Here is an 18,156-nt window from a genome sequence, read left to right as displayed (position 1 = left end):
AACAAATTTTAACTCTCTACTCAGAGTTTATGAGAAGAGCTAAATTTACTAAGAATCCTGCACAAAGAAATTCTTCAGCTATTTTCTGTTATTACAATACAGAAACAAGAGAATATTTTCTGTTCTGTGTATACTTACATAAACACACACACATTTGCAATGCTGTTCACCTCTTTTAGAGAATATTTATGAATATTGTTAAAGCTGATCTCTCTCTTTTTAACATCTAACTTGACAACTACAGAATCCACCATTAAGTAATGTAGTTTTCAAGCACTAATTCTTCTGTGTTTTAGGCAATGCTTGAATTGTGTGTGTGTCACATTTCAAGATAATCTTATTGTTCAAATGGGGCTGTCATAGAGCTCCACTAATGTTTGTCTCTGAAAATAAAGCTAGAATTTTAGTAATGCACAGTTATCTTCCATAGTTGTTTGACTGTTAGGCCTCTTTCACACTACAGTTTTTTGCGTTCCGTATACGGTCCGTTTTTTGCGTTCCGTATACGGTCCGTATACGGAACCATTCATTTCAATGGTTCCGCAAAAAAACGGAATGTGTTCCGTATGCATTCCGTTTCCGTATTTCCGTTTTTCCGTTCCGTTGAAAAGATAGAACATGTCCTATATTTGGCTGAGAATCACAGTCCGTGGCTCCATTCAAGTCAATGGGGCCGCAAAAAAAACGGAACACATACGGAAATGCATCCGTATGTCTTCCGTATCCGTTCCGTTTTTTGCGGAACCATCAATTGAAAATGTTATGCCCAGCCCAATTTTTAATATGAAATTACTGTATACTGTATTTGCCATACGGAAAAACGGAACGGAACAACGGAACGGAAACGGAACCACAACGGAAGCAAAAAACGGAACAACGGATCCGTGAAAAACGGAACGCAAAACACTGAATGCAACATACTGTAGTGTGAAAGAGGCCTTATCTGCATCTTCTTTTGACAGCTAGAACTTTAAACTTTTCAAGAAGCAGCTATCAACGTTTATGTTTATAAAGCAAATGTATGCCTTTAACCCCTTCAGGACCCTGCCATTTTTCACCTTAAGGACCAGGTCGTTTTTTGGAAATTTGACATGTGTCACTTTATGTGGTAATGACTTTGGAACGATTTTACTTATCCAATCCATTCTGAGATTGTTTTCTCATGACACATTGTACTTTATGATCATGGTAAATTTCTGTTAATATTTTTCAATTTTATGCTAAAAAAAATCCCACATTTATCGAAAAATTTGAAAAATTAGCAACTTTCAAAATTTCAATTTCTCTGCTTTTAAAACAGTGACATCTCATATAATAGTTATTACTTTACATTTCCCATATGTCTACTTTATGTTTGGATAATTTAGTGAATGTCATTTTATATTTGGGGGATGTTAGAAGGCTTAGAAGTTTAGAAGCAAATCTTGAAATGTTTCTGAAAATTTCCCAAAACCACTTTTTAAGGACCAGTTCAGATGTGAAGTCACTTTGTTGGGATTACATAATAGAAACTTGTACAGCATGCAGTATGGGGGGCTGTACACTTTAATATAGCACTGTTAAGCGAGTTAGATCAAAGCATAGCATTGTGGATGTGCGATCCAGTTCTGTTTTTCTCCCCTTGGCATATTATTGGGCTATCTTTTTCTTTACTACTGGTATCAGCATTCCTCCCATTCGGCACACGTGGTTTTAATCACAGTAGTCTGCATAAAGTGGTCAATGACCTGCAGCTCCTAATAGCAAAGAACATGTTGTGTTAGACAACTGTTCACATGGTGCAGTACTGCGTGGTGGCCTTTGTTTTTGTGGTGCTGTACTGGTGGGTTGGTGGGACCCAGTGCCATGGGTGGCATTGTCAGACAGCAGGGTTGCTGTTTTACTCCTGGGTCCCGCTGCCTACTAGGGCAGTGCCGCTTTGTCACCACACTGCACTGCACCTTTTTGTCAGAGTAGGTCCCACTCAAAGAGGCGACCTTGGCGTGGTGAGTGGGCTTATGCCTTTTGATCAAAATGTACACTAATGCCTCTTGTACAGCATGCAGCATGGGGGGCTGTACACTTTAGTATAGCGCTGATAAGCGAGTTAGATCAAAGCATAGCATTGTGGATATGCGATCCAGTTCTGTTTTTCTCCCCTTGGCTTACATAATAGAAACCACACATAAATAGCCACATTTTAAAAACTACACCCTCAAGTATTCAAAACTGATTTTACAAACTTTCTTAACCCTTTAGGTGCTCCACAAAAATTAAAGGAAAATGTATATGAAATTTTAGAATTTCCCTTTTTTGGCAGATTTTCCATTTTAATCAATTTTTTCCAATAACAAAACTCAATATTTATTACTCTGATTCTGTAGTTTACAGAAACACCCCATTTGTGATTGTAAACTGCTGTACAGGCGCACAACAGAGTGCAGAAGGAAAAGAACGCCATATGGTTTTTGGAGGGTAGATTTCTCTGGGATAATTTTAAGTTGCCATGTCACATTTGAAGACCCCCTGATGCAACCCTAGAGTAGAAACTCCAAAAAAGTGACCCCATTTTGGAAACTACGGGATAAGGTGGCAGTTTTGTTGGTACTCTTTTAGGGTACATATGATTTTTGGTGGTTCTATATTACACTTTTTGTGAGGCAAGCTCACAAAAAATAGCTGTTTTGGCACAGTTTTTATTTTTTATTATTTACAATGTTCATCTGACAGATCATGTGGTATTTTATAGAGCAGATTGTTACTGATGCGACAATATCAAATATTTTTTGGTTATTTGTTTCAGTTTTACATAATAAAGCATTTAAAAAAAAAATAGATTTTTTTGTGTCTCCATATTCTGAGAGCAGTAGTTTTTTTTTATTTTTTGGGCGAATGTTTTATGTAGGGGCTCGTTTTGTTCAGGATCAGATGACAGTTTGATTGGTACTATTTTGGGGTGCATATGGCTTTTTGATCGCTTGGTATTACACTTTTTGTGATGTAAATTGACAAAAAATTTCTTTTTGGACACAGTTTTTATTTTTATTTTTACGGTGTTCACCTGAGGGGTTAAGTCATCAGATATTTCAATAGACCTGGTTGTTATGGACATGGCAATACCTAATATATCTACTTTTTTTATTTTTTTCAGTTTTAACACAATAAGAGCATTTTTGAAACAAAAAAAATCATGTTTTAGTGTCTCCATATTCTGAGAGCTATAGTTTTTAAAAAAAATTTGCATGAATGTTTTATGTAGGGGCTCATTTTTTGAGGGATGAGGTGACAGTTTAATTGGTACTATTTTGAAGGCATACGGCTTTTTGATCGATTCGTGTTGCACTTTTTGTGATTTAAGGTTTTTTCTACTGCATTCAGGTGAGGGGGTGGATCATGTAATATTTTTATAGAGCCAGTCGTTACGGATGTGGAAATACCCAATATGACTGGTTTTCTTTTTTTCTCTTTTTTATTTTTACTTGAAACTTTTAATTTATTTTTTATTATGAAAAAAACTTTTTAATTTATTCTTTACTTTTAATTTTTTTCCCACTCTGGCACTTCAACTTCTGGGGTCTAACCCCCTCTGCAATGCATTACACTGACAGCCTGCCTATGAGACCCAGCCTAAGGGGCTGGATCTCACAGGCTTCCGTAGAAGGCAAGCCCTGATGCCTATGGAAAGCATCGGGCTGCCTTCTCTGCCACTGGGTCCCTGTCACTGCAGTGCGGGGACCCAATGGACATGCGGAGGGCACCTGTACCCTCCAGAAACCCTCTGCATGCTGCTGTCAGCTTTGACCACGGCATATAAGGGGTTAATACGCCGCCATCAGTGTTTTCACCGATGCCAGAGTATGAAGCAGGGGCCCGGCTGTCAGTGACTGCCTGGGCCGTGCCAATGATCGGTAGGCGCAGCTCATGCTCCAAGCCGATCAGCCTGCCGTACATGTACAGCGAGGGTCCTCTATGGGTTATAGTTTCTTCACTTACTTCAACTTTTCTCTGACTTCTGACAGTTTCTGTGAAGTAAAACATATCAAGAAAGCGTTTAGGTGAATTTGACAATATGAAAATGCAGTTCAATCTGCAGGCAGCATATTACAGAGCAGGAAGAGCTGAGCAGATTGACATATTATGTTATGGGAAATGATTCAGTAAAACTATAAAAAATATCTTCTCTTTCTGAACTCTGTAGTTTTGTGGGAGGTCTTATCAGTGATGTGTATATATATCAGTATGTGTATATATAGTTAGCAGCCAGTCACTGACTTGACCACCCACATAGCTATTGAGCACAAAAAGAGCAGATATTTAAAATAATAAAATGCAAGTTTTACTGAATTGTTTCCCATAATTCTATGCAGATCAATCTGCTCAGCGCCTCTTGCTCTATAACATGCAGCCTGCCGAGTGCATTGCATTTTCATAGGAACAGGTTCCCTCTCCTGACATATTTATTTTAGTAACTATTTGCATTCTCTATGCAATAACAATTATGAAGCATCCTCTCTTTTAACCCCTTTGGCTTGTTTCACCCTTAGAGTTCTGATATGTATTGAATAACACTGGCAGCATTATGTCCGTGTTAAACAATACATTCCAGAACTCTAAGGCCCCTTTCACACGAGACAGTTTTCCACATGGGTGCAAAGCGTTACATAAACGCATAGCACCCGCACTAAATCCTGACCCATTTATTTCAATGGGTCTGTGTACACGGAATATGTTCTATATTCTGCGTTTTTCAAGCAGCCACGGCCCCATAGAAGTGAATGGGGCTTCAGCGAAAAACGCATTGCATCCGCAAGCAAGTGAGGATGCAATGCGTTTTTCACTGATGGTTGCTGCAGTTTTTTATCACGCTTGTGAAAAACGCATTAAAACACATTGCACCCGCGCGGAAAAAAACCAACAACTGAACGCAATCGCAGACAAAACTGACTGAACTTTCTTGCAAAATGGTGCGAGTTTCACTGAACACACCCAGAACGCATCCGGAGCCAATCCGTCACGCTCGTGTGAAAGAGGCCTAAGGGTTACATAGCATCAAAAATCAATATAATGCTATGCGACCCTATCAGTGCTAGGTCAGGAGAGCTCTTGCAGACACACGCTGTGAGTTCAATGCCTTGAATTTGCTCGTATGAAACTAGCCTTAATGAACAGCCTGTTTTGGGCCTTAGTGACCAAGCAGTATTTAGAATGTTTTCATTGTTGTATCTCAAGAGCTATAACATTTTATTTTTTTCATCAATGTAGTTGCTTGAGGGCTTGTTTGTTTGTGTTAGTTTTTTTGAAGAATTTGTATTTTTATCAAACTTATTTTATTGATAGTCAAAAATACTATATTTGATCACATACAGCATGCATGTCAGTTGTTATTTGCAGGATTTCACAGAATATACATCAATAGGTACACTGTATCAAGTGGAAGATAAAATTAACAGTACAAAGGTACCTACCCATTAAGTAATTTAACTAAGACATAATGGCGAGTTATAGACCCAAGAGTTCAGTGAGAAGTGATACAACCTCATGTACAAATGTAATTAGATGGTGGAAGAGAGAGAAGCTTAGGACTGTTGAAAGCCACATTGGGTGTAAATAGTCAGTGAGGAATGACACCATAGGTTCCAGATTTTTGGGAATTTCTTAGGACGACACATTTTTATTTTTTATTTTTTGCATACAATCCTTTCATAAGAAACCCCAGTATTAACAAGGTTTTGCCCCTGAAGGCAGTAGTGAGGGCGTCTTGCCATCCATTACAAAGTCACTGATTTACGGGCAAGGATCAATGTTTTTTTGTAATAGTAATTGCATATGGTAACTCCAGTGGTCCTCCTCCAGAAGAACTAATAAACAGACTATAGAAGTAGCAGGAACAGTACTCCCCGTCACCTCAGATAACAAGTTTGTCATTGCGATCCCGAAGGATTGCAGCTCAGTACAAGATCACATAAGATGCAAAAGTTTGCAGTCTCTGAAGAGAGGCATCTATGACACTGTGTAGTAGGGATTCTACCCATTTTGATGTATTATGCCTTAGTGTATAAATTTATTATTGGCAGCCGGGAATAACCGTAGTGGAGTAGTAAGCGCAGTTAACCAGTCTTCCGTGGTATTATCAGGGATAGTACTTCCATTTGACAAATTGCTGAGATCAAACCTTTGGGGCCCTGTTTCCTTAGTATGCCTATTAAATGTTAAGGAGAGATGATAAAATCTTGGGTTGCAGACTATATAGGTATAGAGCATGCCGCCTCTGAAGATATCTATAAAAATATTATATAGGATCTGAAGCTATTCAAAGAACAGAAGAATATTATTTTGATTTTGGGATAAAGAATAGGACTGCCTGACAGACAAAAGCTTCTCCAATCCCTTTGGTATTCCACATAGGGGTTTCAGCTGGAATGGCAGTAAAATTGAACACTTTCTTACCGATACCACATACATGTGCGGCTAGTCTATTTAGTAGCAGTAGTTAACCAGAGTAAGTATTGGGATTCTCTAGAGCCGTCCACAGAGTATAAGCTGACAGAACATGCAAAGGTGATGCTCACCTTTCAGTAGAGACATCTCAGATACCCAATAGTGAAGGTAGCATAATTGTCCAGCAAAATAATATAAATGACAGCTTGGTAATACGGCCCCTTTCATATCCCTTTATATTACAGAATACCAATATGCAGTTTGGCTCTATTCTGCCTCCATATGAAAAGGGATAAAACAGAATCAATCGTCCTGAAAAACCTCAAAGGCACCATAACATCCACATGCTCAAGTGAATATAATACCTTAAGGAGGATTATCATTTTAATTAGGTTGATTCTTCTTGCCACAGATAGAGGTAATACACTTCATACTCTAAATTTGTCCTTAAAAATTAAGATAAGTCAATAAGGGAGCATAAGACACTCCGATCTCCAAGTATTTAAAATCAAAAACAATAGCAAGATAGCACATTTTCTCAGCAATTCGCCAACCAGCTCTGCATAAGTTCATTAAAAGACCTGAGAACTGCTATTAGGGATATAGCATAAAGAAGGGAATTATTAGGGTCAGACATGAACAACACCATGTCATCAGCATACATATCAATGCGGTCTTCTCTAGGGCCTATTGAGATCCTTCTATATGTACTATCATGTCTGATGGTCAGTGTCAAAGGCTTGATTGTTATGACAAACAGCAGAGGTGACGGGGGCACCTCTGCTGCCTCGCACCCCCGTATAATGTAAAGGGAGGGGAAGATAGGCTGTTAACCATCTTATTAATAAAGGGCCTGCCTGAAATCAAATGTTTTTAAAAGGCCATTTAAACCTTTAGGGAAAATTTTTTATGATTGCATTGTACTCATTTTGAGCTAAAATAATTTTTTCAACTGGTATTAATTTACATTTTTTTGCCACTTTCTATGTACAGCCTTTAGATTCTTTTGTAGCTGGTTCTGCATTTTTACTGTTTCCCAGAATCTCTGGGGATCTCTGACCTCCTAAACACTCATTAAATCCCAATCCTTATCTTACTGATAATAATGTGGTTTAAAAAAGTGTTTCTGACCTTTTAGTAATTTAGAGATAAGGTTTATTAGATGACTGGCACAAAGTCAAAGTACAATTCACGCAGCTAGACAAACAGTTAAGTAACAAATTTTCAATAGGTCCGGCGCCTTGGAATTTAAAATAAAATGTAACTTTTATTTACATGGATAAACAAAACTCCATGGTGTCTACCTCCGAGGACATCATGGAATTTTTTTATTCATGTAAATAAAAGTTGTGTTTTATTTTAAATTCCAGGTGCTGGACCTGATGAAAATTTGTTTCTGAAGTCTCTCATGACCCCAGATCCCGACGATTCATCTGTGCTGCCTTTTTCTTCATATTACGGGAGTGTCTGGATTATGCAAATTTAGGGTGAGCTGTGTAAAAAAAAAAAAATTCTTGCTATTGAGACAAGCACTTAACTTTCTGTGACAGAACAGCTCAATATTTTTTATAAAGACCAATTAAAAAAGGATTTTTTACCTAAAATGAGCAAAATTGCCCAGTCACATTGCTGATGCCATCCAAACTGGGATATCACCTGATTATTCTTAATATTATCGGTGGAGGATTTAAAAGGGATAAAACCTTAGTGATCTGGGTAAACAATGTCAGTGATAACTGAATTGAATTCTGTTTGCTAATATTTTTGTAAAAACCTTATAGTCAGTATTAAGGAATGAAATGGAGGGGTAAGAATTACAATCCTGAAGATTCTTATACGGTTTAAATAAAACAATAATAGTGGCATCATTGCAAGAGTCAGGGAGACAACTAGTTCTAAATACCTCATTATAAAGAAAAAGCATTTGTGGTTATTAGAGTTAAGCGGACACCTAGATGTTCGGGTTCGACAGGTTCAGTCGAACATCACAAAAAAGTTTGAGTTCGGGACCCGAACTTGACCCCGAACCTGAACCCCATTGAAGTCCCTAAAATGGCTGTAAAAATGTAATGGAAAGGGCTAGAGGGCTGCAAATGCCATCAAAATGTGGTTAAGAGCTCTGCAAAGAAATGTGGATAGGGAAATGACTTTAAATAACATAAAATACGTAAAAATAAAAAATAATAATCTTGATCTAGGAGGACGAGGTCCATATGGAGTAGGAGGGTGAGGAGGCGGTGGATGTGGCAGTGTAGGTGGAAGCGGCGGTGGAGGAGGAGGTAGCCTACACTGCATTTTGGTTTTAATTTTTTTTTTATTTTTTTATTAGGGTACACCCCAAAAGATTGGAAAATATAACCTGTGATAACCCCCTCCAGTCGTGCTAAACACACGTTCAGACAATTCACTGGCTGCAGGGCAGGCCAGCACCTCCAAGGCGTAAAGGGCAAGCTCAGGCCATGAGCCCAATTTGGAGACCCAGAAGTTGCAGGGGGCAGACCCATCTGTCAGTTCGTGTAGACGTGTGCAAACATACTGCCCCACCATGTCACACGTCTCCGTGATGTTCACGATCCAATTGGATATCTGCTCTATCTACTTTCAATGTTCTTTTCTGCGCCTACCATGTTGATCACGGTTAGCGGCGAAACAGGGTTCCATGCCGGGGAGGGAGCGTGAGAAAGAGAGACCACATCCAAGGGAGATCAATGGATGAAATTTTATTGTGATTGAGCGGAAATGTGGGACAAATTATTAAAGAAGAAGAATTGAAGGAAAGGAGGGGGCGTGTGGCAATTACCCACTCCCGACTCGGGAGGTAGTGACGATAAATAACAATACAGAACTCTTAAGATGCCCTGTTATTTGAATGATTAATTAAAAATTACAGGGAATGTCACTACGGTATTTTGGATTAGGAAACGTTAGACAGGTGACGCTCTGCTGCCGCTTTGTTGACTCTAGATAATTTCTGCCTGATCGCACATCCCTGTGACGTCCACCATCCATTTGGATATCTTCTCTATCAACTTTCAATGTTCTTTTCTGAGCCTACCATGTTGATCGCGGTTATCGGCGAATGAGGGTTCCACGCAGGAGAGGGAGCGTGAGAAAGAGAGACCACATCCAAGGGAGATAAATGGATGAAATTTTATTTTGATCAAGCGGAAATATGTGAAAAGTTATTAAAGCAGAAGGATCGAAGGAAACGGCCAATTAAAGACAGATTTTTGAAATTTAAGTCCCTGTTACCTATGCAGAGTAAGGGTTTTTCATCGCCAGAAATGGGTTAATGTCACCAACCAATGAAACAGATTATTTTAAAAAAATTCGGTCCCTGTCACCTATGCAGAGCAGGAGTTTATTCACGTCAAAATATGTAAAATGTCAACCGTAGAATGTAACAGATAAATTTGTGACATTTATTAACCTGTCTACTAGGTAGAACAGGGGTCTATCACAGCCAAAAATTGTTGATTGCCACCCGAAAAATTATGAAATTTATTAAGCTGTCAACTAGGTAGAGCAGGGGTATATCCATGGGCGTCCGCAGGGAGGGGCAAGTGGGGACAAGTGCACTGGCGGATCCAGGGGGGGGGGCAACGGGGCAATTGCCCCCCCCCCAAGCTGCTCAGAAGTGGGGGGGCGGCGGCATGGCACAGGGATATGAATGCTTCCATTGTGGAAGAGTTCATCTCCTCAGGACAGCGATACAGATGAGGCAGGGGAGGGAGAGGCGTGTCCCTTTCCCTTCCTCTGATAGGCTGCAGGCACTAGGCCGGCAGCCTATCAGAGGCCAGCGCAGGCGGCGCGATGATGTCAGCGCGCCGCCTGAGCCGTACAGTGTGGGACACTGGCCGGAAGAGGCCTGCATTGCATCGCTGCCAAGGAGGTAAGTATAAGTGTTTATTTTTTTTTGTGTACAATACTGGTGGCTACTGGCACATAATGGGGGTCTCTGGCTACTGGCACATAATGGGGGTCTCTGGCTACTGGCACATAATGGGGGGCTGTTATTACTGGCACATAATGGGGGGCTGTCATTACTGGCACATAATGGGGGGCTGTCATTACTGGCACATAATGGGGCTGTCATTACTGCACATAATGGGGGGCTGGCATAACTGGCACATAATGGGGGGCTGTCATTACTGGCACATAATGGGGGCTGTCATTACTGGCACATAATGGGGGGCTGTCTTTACTGGCACATAATGGGGGGCTGTCATTACTGGCACAAAGGGGGGCTGGCATTACTGGCACATAATGGGGGGCTGTCATTACTGGCACATAATGGGGCTGTCATTACTGCACATAATGGGGGGCTGACATAACTGGCACATAATGGGGGGCTGTAATTACTAGTACATAATGGGGGGCTGTCATTACTGGCACATAATGGGGGGCTATCATTACTGGCACATGATGGGGGGCTGTTATTACTGGCACATGATGGGGGGCTGTTATTACTGGCACATGATGGAGGGGCTTTTATTACTGGCACATGATGGGGGCTGTTATTACTGGCACATTATTGGGGGGACTATAGGGGCATATATAGGGGTTTTATATAGGGGGCTCTGTACAGTAGAATTCTATACTGGGACACATTATGGTGGGTACTATGAGGAAGGGGGGAGAGGAGTACTATGGGGTCATCTACGGGGGGCACTAAAAGGGGTATTTTATACTTGCAAATTATGGGGGACACTGAGGGCATCTACTGGGGCATTTTATACTGGTACATTATGGGGGGCACTAGGAGGAAGGGGGGAGAGGAGCACTATGGAGGCATTTTACTGGGGGCACTATATAGGGGTATTTTATACTGGCACATAATAGGGGCACTATGGGGACATTAGCTCAACTGGGGGCATTACAAGGGGGTATTTTTTGCACTGTCACATTATAAGGAGAATTACTTCTACTGGGGGGCATTATGGTGGGCTTTATTACTCCCACATGGTATAACCCCTAGTAGCAGCACCATCCTCTCCCTGCTCTGCTATTCCTCTGCCCCTTCTCCAAATCCTTATTATGAAATCTTTCTCAATAGGATAAAACACAACATCAGCTCCGCCGAGCCCCCCAGCCAAGTGTTGAAGTGGTGTCCGAGATCCCCAAGGGCCAAGCCAAGTAATTGTAAGTTTTCATGTGAAATATGTTTATGTTATACACATATAGCCTACACTGTGCCACACAATATACAGTATACCGCTAAACTGTGTAGTCTGTTCTATAAGCACCATTGTTTTGTAGCGGCAGACAAAAAATAATCTGGAAGTGCCCCTCCTGAGACCAGGCTCTGGATCCGCCACTGCACAGCTCATGCGTTATTATACTTTGTGATAATGAATATGCCCCTGCCCCATTCTCAGAAACAAGCAGAGCATGGATGTCAATAAAATTATGCCCCCCCTGGAAAACTTTCTGCGGACGCCCATGGGTATATCACAGCCAAAAATTGGTTAATTTCACCCAAAAATGTAGCAGACAAATTAGTTTTTTTTTTTTTTTTTTTACGTGTCTACTAGGTATAGCAGTGGTATGTCAACCCAAAAATGGGTGAATTTCACGCAAAAATGTAACGGACAAATTCATGAATTTTTTTAACCTGTCTACTAGGTAGAGCAGTTTTATATCACACCCAAAAATTGTTGAATTTCACCATAAAATATAAGAGAAATTTGTGAATTTTTTTGACCTGTCTACTAGGTATAGCAGTGGTATATCACACCCAAAAATTGTTGAATTTCACCAGAAAATGTAAAAGAAAATTCATGAATTTTTTAACCTGTCTACTATGTAGGTATAGCAGTGGTATATCAAACCCAAAAAATTGTGAATTTCACCTGAAAATGTAACAGACAAATTAGTGAATTTTTAACCTGTCTTCTAGGTAGAGCAGTGGTATATCACACCAAAAAATTTTGAATTTCACCAGAAAATGTAACAGACAAATTAGTGAATTTTTAACCTGTCTTCTAGGTACAGCAGTGGTATATCACACCCAAAAATTGTTGAATTTCACCAGAAAATGTAAAAGAAAATTCATGAATTTTTTAACCTGTCTACTATGTAGGTATAGCAGTGGTATATCAAACCCAAAAAATTGTGAATTTCACCTGAAAATGTAACAGACAAATTAGTGAATTTTTAACCTGTCTTCTAGGTAGAGCAGTGGTATATCACACCAAAAAATTTTGAATTTCACCAGAAAATGTAACAGAAAATTCATGAATTTTTTAACCTAAGACGTTCCATATCAGCTGGTGGTGCTGGTTGTTGTGGCGTGCTTTCCACATTTCGGCCATGCTAACCCTGCCTTCTGAGGTGCTGGCGGTGCCCCAGCTGCATTGGCGACCTCTTGCTCCTCCTCTGCATTCATCTTGTGCTTCCACTGTGCCCCCGCTGTCAGGTGGGAATGCCACCAGCAGCGCTTCTACCAGCGTGAGCTTGTACTCACACATCTTGCGATCACGCTACAGTGACGGAATTAAGGACGGTATGTTGTCCTTGTAATGGGGATCCAGCAGCGTGGCCACCCAATAATCAGCACAAGTTAGAATGTGGGCATCTCGGCGGTCATTACGGAGACACTGCAGCATGTAATCTCTTTTGTGTGCCAGGCTGCCCAGAGGCAACAAAAAGCTGTCCTCTGTGGGAGGTGTATCGTCTGTGTCCTATGTATCCCCTCAGCCACGCAGCAGTGATGGCCATGAGCTGGTTTGGGTGCCACCCTGCTGTGAACAAGTTTCCTCCTCCTCCATCTCCTCCTCCTCATCCTCTACCTCGTCATCCTCCAGAACTGTGCCTTGGCTGGACAATTGTGTACCTGGCATATGTGGGTGCAGGAACCCACCCTTGGAGCCACTTGTGAATGACTGGCTGGAAACCCTACGAAATGATCCTTCTTACTCCTCCTCCTGTGCCACATCCTCTTCCATCATAGCCAGCAGCGTTTTTTCAAGGAGGCATAGAAGTGGGATAGTAACACTGAGAACGGCGTTATTGGCACTGGTCATGATGGTGGAGTACTCGAAACAGCGCAACAAGGAACACAGGTCTCGCATGGAGGCCCAGTCATTGGTGGTGAAGTGGTGCTGTTCCTCAGAGCGACTCACCCGTGCGTGCTGCAGCTGAAACTCCACTATCTCCTGCTGCTGCTCACACAGTCTGGCCAGCATGTGCAAGGTGGAGTTCCACCTTGTGGGCATGTCGCATATGAGGCGGTGAGCGGAAAGGCCGAAGTTACGCTGCAGCACTGACAGGCAAGCAGCAGCAGGGTCAGAACACCGAAAGCACGCACAGACGGCCCGCACTTTATGTTGCAGCTCTGACATATCAGGATAATTTCAGCAGATGTGCCAGGAAAGGGATGTGCATCAAACCGGCTAGTCCCAGAGCTGCTACAAGATTTCGCCCATTATCGCACACCACCAGGCTGGGCTTAAGGCTCACTGGCACCAACCACTCATCGGTCTGTTGTTCAAGGCCCGTCCACAGCTCCTGCGTGGTGTGGGGTTTGTCCCCCAAACAGATAAGTTTTAAAACTGCCTGCTGTCATTTACCCCTGGCTGTGCTGAAGTTGGTGGTGAAGGTGTTACACTGACCGGATGAGGAGGCGGTAGAGGATGAGGAAGCGGAGTAGGAGGAGGAAGCAACAGGAGGCAAACTGAAGCACCTTTCAATACTCGGTGGTGAAAGGACATGCAGCAAACTGCTTACCCCCTCAGGCCTAGCCGCCACTGTATTTACCCAGTGTGTTGTTATGGAGATATAATGTCCCTGACCATGCTTACTGGTCCACGTATCTGTAGTGAGGTGCACCTTGCCACAGATGGTGTTGCGCAGTGATTTTGTCCCCCACTTGGTTGTGCAAGGAAGGGATGGCTCGCCTGGAAAAGTAGTGGCGGCTGGGCACGACGTACTGTGGGACAGCCACCGCCATAAGGCCTTTAAAACTCTCTGTCTCCACCAGACTGAATGACAGCATTTCAAAGGCCAGGCGCCAGGGATTGCGGGTGGGTAGGGGGGTACTTTCTATTCTGCTCCAGTGTTTGGGAGATGGAGAGCTGAGCGCTTCCACAGAGCATTGTGGAGATGCTTGGTGACCCAGATGGTGGTGTTGCTGTCAGACCCTTTGTTTGCGCTGTGTCACTGTCACTCCAGAGGTGGATGAAGAGGCCGAGGCTGCAGCAGAAGAGGAAGCAGGAGGAGCCAGAGACCTTTCTTGGTTTTTGAAGTGTCTACTCCATTGCAGCTAGTGATTTGCACTTAGATGCCTGTTCATACAGGTTGTGCTCAGGTTGAGAACGTTTATGCCTCGCTTCAGGCTCTGATTGCACAGCGTGAAAACCACTCGTGTCTTGTCGTCAGCACATTGTCTGAAGAACTGTCACACCAGGGAACTCCTTGGAGCTGGCTTTGGTGTGCTCGGTCCCTTGCTACAGTGGGCAGTAGCAGGGCTCCGCTTTTGCACCCTTCTCCCTCTTCTGCTGTGCTGGCGGCTCTGTGCGACCACTGCCTCTTCCTCCGAACTACACAGGTCACTTGCATGACCTTGATTCTATGTGAGGTCGAGGACCTCATCGTCCTCCACATCATCTTCCACCCAGTCTTAACCCCTGCCCTCCTTGTCAGTCTGCACACTTTTGAAAGCCCGAGCAGTTGGCACCTGTGTTTCGTCATCATCCGAGACGTGCTGCGATGGTCCTCCCATATACTCATCTTAAAACATAAGTGATTGGGCATCATTGCACTCAAGCTCTTCCACTTCTGGGGCAGGGATAGGTGAATGGACCTGGGATACCCTGCTATCAGAGTCATCAAAAGCAGAAGAGACTGCTGCATGACTTGGGGCTCAAACTGCTTGGCTGATTTGAAAGTGGGTGAGGTGAAAGACTGATGGACATCGGCTGCAGGTGCCAACTCTGATCTTTCAGCAGGAGACTGGGTGGGAGACAATGTGAAGGTACTGGAGGCACAGTCAGCAACCCAATCTACTATCGACTGTACTTGCTCTGGCCTCACAATTTATAGAGCCACATTCGGCCCAACCAAATACCGATGCAGGTTTTGTTGCCTACTCTTACTTGAGGAAGGGGTTTCACTTGTGCGTATATCTGGCACAGATGGACCACGTCCTCTGACTGCAACAGGAGCTCCACCAGCAGCACCACGACCTTGGCCACATCCCTTATTTGACGCTCTCCTCATATTTCTCAAATTTAGGATCTTGCCCTAAATGGGTGTTTTATTAATAGCAGAATAGAACGACAGTATGTAAAGGGTGTATCTCACATGTAAAGATGCAAACTAGGCCGCAATTAAAGATTTTTGCCTAAAAGGAAAAGGGGTGTTTTATTAATAGCAGAATAGAACCACAGTATCTAAAGGGTGTATCTCACAATGACATATGCAGCAAAGGCTGCAAAATTATTATTTTTGCCCAAAATGGGTGTTTTTTTAATAACAGAATATAACAGCAGTTTATAACGCTTAAATTTCACACGTGCAGATGCAGCAAGGGCTGTACAATTTTGAATTTTTGCCCAAAAAGGGTGTTTTTGAAAACCCAGAAGATTATAGCTGTATTTCTAGCTTAAATTGCACACTGACTAATGCGGCAGTGGCCAAAGATAAAGGTTATTGCCAAAAATGTTTTTTTTTTTTTTTTAAGCCAGAAAATTATTGAAGTATTTCGAAATTGCTTTTAACAATCACAGATGCAGCAAGGGCTGCAAAATTTAGTGTTTTGCCCAAAATGGGTGTTTTTTTAATAACAGAATATGACAGCAGTATATAGTGCTTAAATTTCACATGTGCAGATGCAGCAAGGGCTGTAAAATTGTGTATTTTGCCCAAAAAGGGTGTTTTTGAAAGCCCAGTAAATTATAGCTGTATTTCTAGCTTAAATTGCACACTGACTAATGCGGCAGAGGCCCAAGATGAAGGTTATTGCCAAAAATGGGTGTTTTTTCAAAGCCAGAAAATTATTGAAGTATTTCAAACTTGTTTTCAACAATAACAGATGCAGCAAGGGCTGCAATATTAAGTATTTTGCCCAAAAAGGGTGTTTTTTTTTAACTAACAGAATATGACAGCTGTATATAACGCTTGAATTTAACACGTGCAGATGCAGGAAGGGGTGTAAAAATGTGTATTTTCCCCAAAAAGGGTGTTTTTGAAAACCCAGAAAATTATAGTTGTATTTCTAGCTTAAATTTTACACTGACTAATACTTCAAAGGCACCAGATGTAGAATATTGCCAAAAAAGGGCGTTTTTTAAAACCAGATAATTATTGCACTATTTAAAGCTTGGATTTGAATGTCACAAAATCACAGATGCAGTGCTGGTGCACTGAGCTTGCATAAAATGGCCGCCGCTACCGGCCTAACAGACGGATACAAGTTCTTTTTCTCTGTCACTGGGCTCAGGGCAGGGTAAAAAGATTGTGCACTGCACCCACACAACAAAATCTATGTAGATCGCTGAGTTCAATTGGAGTTCTGATTGAAGATTCTGTCCTATTCTCTCCCTCACAGCAGCAGCATCCTATGCTAAGTACAGCAGAGTGACGTGCAGCGCTACGTGACTCCAGCTTATATAGAGGCTGGGTCACATGCTGCACTGGCCAATCACAGCCATGCCGTTAGTAGGCAAGGCTGTGATGGCTTCTAAAGTCACACAGTTAAACGCTTGTTGATTGGCTGCTCTGCAGCCTTTCAAAAGCGCTAAGAAATCGCTGAACACCGAACCCGAACTTTTACTGAAATGTTCGGGTCCGGGGTCCAAAAATCCTAAAGTTTGGTACTAACCCAAACTTTATAGTTTGGGTTCGCTCAACCCTAGTGGTGATAAAATATCTTTATATTTCACATACACCTCTATAGGGAGGCCATCAGGGCCAAGAACCTTACCCTTACCAATTTTAAGCATAACTACTTCAATTTGTTGTATCAAAATAGGGGAGTCAAAAGATGTACATGTTTAAATGTGAGAAAATGAATAAATGCTCAATATTCCTAAACATCTTCCTCTGTATAGTTTACTATACTTTGAAGGGGTTTCTAAGGTTTTGGTTCTGTACAATGTACGTACTGGCAGGATAGTGCCATAAAACCAGCAATAGAAAAACAGGCCACCAAAATTCAAAATGTGCTGTAGTCCTTTGAAGTCTTCTGGTGGAACTAGCCAGTAGACAATTTACACAAATAGTGTCCAGTACAAACATACGGTAAAGGTTTTAGAAATGTTTTGTCTTGAAATCTTTTGTAACAGAAATAAATTGATAAGAAAGGAAAAATATATATTTATTTTTTATAATTTTAAAATGTTTTCCTTAAATATATTTTTAAATATTATATCTGTCATCTAATGGCACAAAATAAATGTCTAAGATGTCCCATAAAAAAAAATCTAAATGTATTTGCTAAAACTGAAAAATTGGCTTGGTAAGGAAGGAAAGTAAACACTCCAGTAATAACGTGGTTCAGAAGCCAATGTGGGTTTAAAACATGAAGGGAAAACTTTGCTATATGTTGTTGAGTCTTTATTGCAGACAATATTCTTGCTGCTTCTTGCACTACTGTGTGTCCTCTCCAGAAATGACATGTGGACTTCTAAACAAATGGATAGAAATTGGGTGAACTTTTAGCAGCTTTCTGTGTAAGTAATCCGTAAACTGAACACAGCACCAACATCAGTTAATATAAATAGTTTTAATCTAAGTTTA

The 18,156-nt window shown here is 41.6% G+C and overlaps 1 protein-coding gene across 6 annotated transcripts in view; it reads right to left on the bottom strand.

Moving 5' to 3' along the window:
- Positions 1–18,156, bottom strand: part of LOC122935654 (muscular LMNA interacting protein) — a 322,247-nt gene that overhangs the window by 113,618 nt on the left and 190,473 nt on the right. The gene's annotated exons all lie outside the window — the stretch shown is intronic.

This window comes from Bufo gargarizans, chromosome 4 (genome assembly GCF_014858855.1).
Source record: "Bufo gargarizans isolate SCDJY-AF-19 chromosome 4, ASM1485885v1, whole genome shotgun sequence".
In the NCBI taxonomy this organism is placed as follows: domain Eukaryota; kingdom Metazoa; phylum Chordata; class Amphibia; order Anura; family Bufonidae; genus Bufo; species Bufo gargarizans.
Note: the sequence above shows the minus strand (reverse complement) of the source record. Positions and strands in the feature narration are given on the sequence as shown.